The sequence below is a fragment of the Mytilus californianus genome, unplaced genomic scaffold, assembly GCF_021869535.1.
Source record: "Mytilus californianus isolate M0D057914Y unplaced genomic scaffold, xbMytCali1.0.p SCAF_3, whole genome shotgun sequence".
Classification (NCBI taxonomy): Eukaryota; Metazoa; Mollusca; class Bivalvia; order Mytilida; family Mytilidae; genus Mytilus; species Mytilus californianus.
The window spans coordinates 71,592,667-71,600,380 of NW_026262679.1; positions in this window are offsets into that span (position 1 = coordinate 71,592,667).

Genomic DNA, 7,714 nt, shown 5'->3' on the forward strand with positions numbered 1-7,714 from the left:
GGTCAGGTACTCTGAAAGAAAAACAAAAAGTGCATATTAGTTTCATATCGACCACACCGATGGAGGGGGGCACTGCAAGTCAGAAAAAATACTTATCTCTTGCTGTTTCCGGCCTCTGTGCCTTTGCCTTGGGTGATGCGGCCTCCACCTCCGGGTCAGGTACTCTGAAAGAAAAACAAAAAGTGCATATTAGTTTCATATCGACCACACCGATGGAGGGGGGCACTGCAAGTCAGAAAAAATACTTATCTCTTGCTGTTTCCGGCCTCTGTGCCTTTGCCTTGGGTGATGCGGCCTCCACCTCCGGGTCAGGTACCCTGAAAGAAAAACAAAAAGTGCATATTAGTTTCATATCGACCACACCGATGGAGGGGGGCACTGCAAGTCAGAAAAAATACTTATCTCTTGCTGTTTCCGGCCTCTGTGCCTTTGCCTTGGGTTCCGCGGCCTCCACCTCCGGTTCAGGTACTCTGAAAGAAAAACAAAAAGTGCATATTAGTTTCATATCGACCACACCGATGGAGGGGGGCACTGCAAGTCAGAAAAAATACTTATCTCTTGCTGTTTCCGGCCTCTGTGCCTTTGCCTTGGGTGATGCGGCCTCCACCTCCGGGTCAGGTACTCTGAAAGAAAAACAAAAAGTGCATATTAGTTTCATATCGACCACACCGATGGAGGGGGGCACTGCAAGTCAGAAAAAATACTTATCTCTTGCTGTTTCCGGCCTCTGTGCCTTTGCCTTGGGTGATGCGGCCTCCACCTCCGGGTCAGGTACTCTGAAAGAAAAACAAAAAGTGCATATTAGTTTCATATCGACCACACCGATGGAGGGGGGCACTGCAAGTCAGAAAAAATACTTATCTCTTGCTGTTTCCGGCCTCTGTGCCTTTGCCTTGGGTGATGCGGCCTCCACCTCCGGGTCAGGTACTCTGAAAGAAAAACAAAAAGTGCATATTAGTTTCATATAGACCACACCGATGGAGGGGGTCACTGCAAGTCAGAAAAAATACTTATCTCTTGCTGTTTCCGGCCTCTGTGCCTTTGCCTTGGGTGATGCGGCCTCCACCTCCGGGTCAGGTACTCTGAAAGAAAAACAAAAAGTGCATATTAGTTTCATATCGACCACACCGATGGAGGGGGGCACTGCAAGTCAGAAAAAATACTTATCTCTTGCTGTTTCCGGCCTCTGTGCCTTTGCCTTGGGTGATGCGGCCTCCACCTCCGGGTCAGGTACCCTGAAAGAAAAACAAAAAGTGCATATTAGTTTCATATCGACCACACCGATGGAGGGGGGCACTGCAAGTCAGAAAAAATACTTATCTCTTGCTGTTTCCGGCCTCTGTGCCTTTGCCTTGGGTGCCGCGGCCTCCACCTCCGGGTCAGGTACTCTGAAAGAAAAACAAAAAGTGCATATTAGTTTCATATCGACCACACCGATGGAGGGGGGCACTGCAAGTCAGAAAAAATACTTATCTCTTGCTGTTTCCGGCCTCTGTGCCTTTGCCTTGGGTTCCGCGGCCTCCACCTCCGGGTCAGGTACTCTGAAAGAAAAAAAAAAAGTGCATATTAGTTTCATATCGACCACACCGATGGAGGGGGGCACTGCAAGTCAGAAAAAATACTTATCTCTTGCTGTTTCCGGCCTCTGTGCCTTTGCCTTGGGTGATGCGGCCTCCACCTCCGGGTCAGGTACCCTGAAAGAAAAACAAAAAGTGCATATTAGTTTCATATCGACCACACCGATGGAGGGGGGCACTGCAAGTCAGAAAAAATACTTATCTCTTGCTGTTTCCGGCCTCTGTGCCTTTGCCTTGGGTTCCGCGGCCTCCACCTTCGGGTCAGGTACTCTGAAAGAAAAACAAAAAGTGCATATTAGTTTCATATCGACCACACCGATGGAGGGGGGCACTGCAAGTCAGAAAAAATACTTATCTCTTGCTGTTTCCGGCCTCTGTGCCTTTCCCTTGGGTGATGCGGCCTCCACCTCCGGGTCAGGTACTCTGAAAGAAAAACAAAAAGTGCATATTAGTTTCATATCGACCACATCGACGGAGGGGGGCACTGCAAGTCAGAAAAAATACTTATCTCTTGCTGTTTCCGGCCTCTGTGCCTTTGCCTTGGGTTCCGCGGCCTCCACCTCCGGGTCAGGTACTCTGAAAGAAAAACAAAAAGTGCATATTAGTTTCATATCGACCACACCGATGGAGGGGGGCACTGCAAGTCAGAAAAAATACTTATCTCTTGCTGTTTCCGGCCTCTGTGCCTTTGCCTTGGGTGATGCGGCCTCCACCTCCGAGTCAGGTACTCTGAAAGAAAAACAAAAAGTGCATATTAGTTTCATATCGACAACACCGATGGAGGGGGGCACTGCAAGTCAGAAAAAATACTTATCTCTTGCTGTTTCCGGCCTCTGTGCCTTTGCCTTGGGTGATGCGGCCTCCACCTCCGGGTCAGGTACTCTGAAAGAAAAACAAAAAGTGCATATTAGTTTCATATCGACCACACCGATGGAGGGGGGCACTGCAAGTCAGAAAAAATACTTATCTCTTGCTGTTTCCGGCCTCTGTGCCTTTGCCTTGGGTGATGCGGCCTCCACCTCCGGGTCAGGTACCCTGAAAGAAAAACAAAAAGTGCATATTAGTTTCATATCGACCACACCGATGGAGGGGGGCACTGCAAGTCAGAAAAAATACTTATCTCTTGCTGTTTCCGGCCTCTGTGCCTTTGCCTTGGGTGCCGCGGCCTCCACCTCCGGGTCAGGTACTCTGAAAGAAAAACAAAAAGTGCATATTAGTTTCATATCGACCACACCGATGGAGGGGGGCACTGCAAGTCAGAAAAAATACTTATCTCTTGCTGTTTCCGGCCTCTGTGCCTTTGCCTTGGGTGATGCGGCCTCCACCTCCGGGTCAGGTACTCTGAAAGAAAAACAAAAAGTGCATATTAGTTTCATATCGACCACACCGATGGAGGGGGGCACTGCAAGTCAGAAAAAATACTTATCTCTTGCTGTTTCCGGCCTCTGTGCCTTTGCCTTGGGTGATGCGGCCTCCACCTCCGGGTCAGGTACTCTGAAAGAAAAACAAAAAGTGCATATTAGTTTCATATCGACCACACCGATGGAGGGGGGCACTGCAAGTCAGAAAAAATACTTATCTCTTGCTGTTTCCGGCCTCTGTGCCTTTGCCTTGGGTGATGCGGCCTCCACCTCCGGGTCAGGTACCCTGAAAGAAAAACAAAAAGTGCATATTAGTTTCATATCGACCACACCGATGGAGGGGGTCACTGCAAGTCAGAAAAAATACTTATCTCTTGCTGTTTCCGGCCTCTGTGCCTTTGCCTTGGGTGATGCGGCCTCCACCTCCGGGTCAGGTACTCTGAAAGAAAAACAAAAAGTGCATATTAGTTTCATATCGACCACACCGATGGAGGGGGGCACTGCAAGTCAGAAAAAATACTTATCTCTTGCTGTTTCCGGCCTCTGTGCCTTTGCCTTGGGTTCCGCGGCCTCCACCTCCGGGTCAGGTACTCTGAAAGAAAAACAAAAAGTGCATATTAGTTTCATATCGACCACACCGATGGAGGGGGGCACTGCAAGTCAGAAAAAATACTTATCTCTTGCTGTTTCCGGCCTCTGTGCCTTTGCCTTGGGTGATGCGGCCTCCACCTCCGGGTCAGGTACTCTGAAAGAAAAACAAAAAGTGCATATTAGTTTCATATCGACCACACCGATGGAGGGGGGCACTGCAAGTCAGAAAAAATACTTATCTCTTGCTGTTTCCGGCCTCTGTGCCTTTGCCTTGGGTGATGCGGCCTCCACCTCCGGGTCAGGTACCCTGAAAGAAAAACAAAAAGTGCATATTAGTTTCATATCGACCACACCGATGGAGGGGGGCACTGCAAGTCAGAAAAAATACTTATCTCTTGCTGTTTCCGGCCTCTGTGCCTTTGCCTTGGGTGATGCGGCCTCCACCTCCGGGTCAGGTACTCTGAAAGAAAAACAAAAAGTGCATATTAGTTTCATATCGACCACACCGATGGAGGGGGGCACTGCAAGTCAGAAAAAATACTTATCTCTTGCTGTTTCCGGCCTCTGTGCCTTTGCCTTGGGTGATGCGGCCTCCACCTCCGGGTCAGGTACCCTGAAAGAAAAACAAAAAGTGCATATTAGTTTCATATCGACCACACCGATGGAGGGGGGCACTGCAAGTCAGAAAAAATACTTATCTCTTGCTGTTTCCGGCCTCTGTGCCTTTGCCTTGGGTGCCGCGGCCTCCACCTCCGGGTCAGGTACTCTGAAAGAAAAACAAAAAGTGCATATTAGTTTCATATCGACCACACCGATGGAGGGGGGCACTGCAAGTCAGAAAAAAATACTTATCTCTTGCTGTTTCCGGCCTCTGTGCCTTTGCCTTGGGTTCCGCGGCCTCCACCTCTGGGTCAGGTACTCTGAAAGAAAAACAAAAAGTGCATATTAGTTTCATATCGACCACACCGATAGAGGGGGGCACTGCAAGTCAGAAAAAATACTTATCTCTTGCTGTTTCCGGCCTCTGTGCCTTTGCCTTGGGTGATGCGGCCTCCACCTCCGGGTCAGGTACTCTGAAAGAAAAACAAAAAGTGCATATTAGTTTCATATCGACCACACCGATGGAGGGGGGCACTGCAAGTCAGAAAAAATACTTATCTCTTGCTGTTTCCGGCCTCTGTGCCTTTGCCTTGGGTGATGCGGCCTCCACCTCCGGGTCAGGTACCCTGAAAGAAAAACAAAAAGTGCATATTAGTTTCATATCGACCACACCGATGGAGGGGGTCACTGCAAGTCAGAAAAAATACTTATCTCTTGCTGTTTCCGGCCTCTGTGCCTTTGCCTTGGGTGATGCGGCCTCCACCTCCGGGTCAGGTACTCTGAAAGAAAAACAAAAAGTGCATATTAGTTTCATATCGACCACACCGATGGAGGGGGGCACTGCAAGTCAGAAAAAATACTTATCTCTTGCTGTTTCCGGCCTCTGTGCCTTTGCCTTGGGTTCCGCGGCCTCCACCTCCGGGTCAGGTACTCTGAAAGAAAAACAAAAAGTGCATATTAGTTTCATATCGACCACACCGATGGAGGGGGGCACTGCAAGTCAGAAAAAATACTTATCTCTTGCTGTTTCCGGCCTCTGTGCCTTTGCCTTGGGTGATGCGGCCTCCACCTCCGGGTCAGGTACTCTGAAAGAAAAACAAAAAGTGCATATTAGTTTCATATCGACCACACCGATGGAGGGGGGCACTGCAAGTCAGAAAAAATACTTATCTCTTGCTGTTTCCGGCCTCTGTGCCTTTGCCTTGGGTGATGCGGCCTCCACCTCCGGGTCAGGTACCCTGAAAGAAAAACAAAAAGTGCATATTAGTTTCATATCGACCACACCGATGGAGGGGGGCACTGCAAGTCAGAAAAAATACTTATCTCTTGCTGTTTCCGGCCTCTGTGCCTTTGCCTTGGGTTCCGCGGCCTCCACCTCCGGGTCAGGTACTCTGAAAGAAAAACAAAAAGTGCATATTAGTTTCATATCGACCACACCGATGGAGGGGGGCACTGCAAGTCAGAAAAAATACTTATCTCTTGCTGTTTCCGGCCTCTGTGCCTTTGCCTTGGGTGATGCGGCCTCCACCTCCGGGTCAGGTACTCTGAAAGAAAAACAAAAAGTGCATATTAGTTTCATATCGACCACATCGATGGAGGGGGGCACTGCAAGTCAGAAAAAATACTTATCTCTTGCTGTTTCCGGCCTCTGTGCCTTTGCCTTGGGTTCCGCGGCCTCCACCTCCGGGTCAGGTACTCTGAAAGAAAAACAAAAAGTGCATATTAGTTTCATATCGACCACACCGATGGAGGGGGGCACTGCAAGTCAGAAAAAATACTTATCTCTTGCTGTTTCCGGCCTCTGTGCCTTTGCCTTGGGTGATGCGGCCTCCACCTCCGGGTCAGGTACCCTGAAAGAAAAACAAAAAGTGCATATTAGTTTCATATCGACCACACCGATGGAGGGGGGCACTGCAAGTCAGAAAAAATACTTATCTCTTGCTGTTTCCGGCCTCTGTGCCTTTGCCTTGGGTGCCGCGGCCTCCACCTCCGGGTCAGGTACTCTGAAAGAAAAACAAAAAGTGCATATTAGTTTCATATCGACCACACCGATGGAGGGGGGCACTGCAAGTCAGAAAAAATACTTATCTCTTGCTGTTTCCGGCCTCTGTGCCTTTGCCTTGGGTTCCGCGGCCTCCACCTCTGGGTCAGGTACTCTGAAAGAAAAACAAAAAGTGCATATTAGTTTCATATCGACCACACCGATAGAGGGGGGCACTGCAAGTCAGAAAAAATACTTATCTCTTGCTGTTTCCGGCCTCTGTGCCTTTGCCTTGGGTGATGCGGCCTCCACCTCCGGGTCAGGTACTCTGAAAGAAAAACAAAAAGTGCATATTAGTTTCATATCGACCACACCGATGGAGGGGGGCACTGCAAGTCAGAAAAAATACTTATCTCTTGCTGTTTCCGGCCTCTGTGCCTTTGCCTTGGGTGATGCGGCCTCCACCTCCGGGTCAGGTACCCTGAAAGAAAAACAAAAAGTGCATATTAGTTTCATATCGACCACACCGATGGAGGGGGTCACTGCAAGTCAGAAAAAATACTTATCTCTTGCTGTTTCCGGCCTCTGTGCCTTTGCCTTGGGTGATGCGGCCTCCACCTCCGGGTCAGGTACTCTGAAAGAAAAACAAAAAGTGCATATTAGTTTCATATCGACCACACCGATGGAGGGGGGCACTGCAAGTCAGAAAAAATACTTATCTCTTGCTGTTTCCGGCCTCTGTGCCTTTGCCTTGGGTTCCGCGGCCTCCACCTCCGGGTCAGGTACTCTGAAAGAAAAACAAAAAGTGCATATTAGTTTCATATCGACCACACCGATGGAGGGGGGCACTGCAAGTCAGAAAAAATACTTATCTCTTGCTGTTTCCGGCCTCTGTGCCTTTGCCTTGGGTGATGCGGCCTCCACCTCCGGGTCAGGTACTCTGAAAGAAAAACAAAAAGTGCATATTAGTTTCATATCGACCACACCGATGGAGGGGGGCACTGCAAGTCAGAAAAAATACTTATCTCTTGCTGTTTCCGGCCTCTGTGCCTTTGCCTTGGGTGATGCGGCCTCCACCTCCGGGTCAGGTACCCTGAAAGAAAAACAAAAAGTGCATATTAGTTTCATATCGACCACACCGATGGAGGGGGGCACTGCAAGTCAGAAAAAATACTTATCTCTTGCTGTTTCCGGCCTCTGTGCCTTTGCCTTGGGTTCCGCGGCCTCCACCTCCGGGTCAGGTACTCTGAAAGAAAAACAAAAAGTGCATATTAGTTTCATATCGACCACACCGATGGAGGGGGGCACTGCAAGTCAGAAAAAATACTTATCTCTTGCTGTTTCCGGCCTCTGTGCCTTTGCCTTGGGTGATGCGGCCTCCACCTCCGGGTCAGGTACTCTGAAAGAAAAACAAAAAGTGCATATTAGTTTCATATCGACCACATCGATGGAGGGGGGCACTGCAAGTCAGAAAAAATACTTATCTCTTGCTGTTTCCGGCCTCTGTGCCTTTGCCTTGGGTTCCGCGGCCTCCACCTCCGGGTCAGGTACTCTGAAAGAAAAACAAAAAGTGCATATTAGTTTCATATCGACCACACCGATGG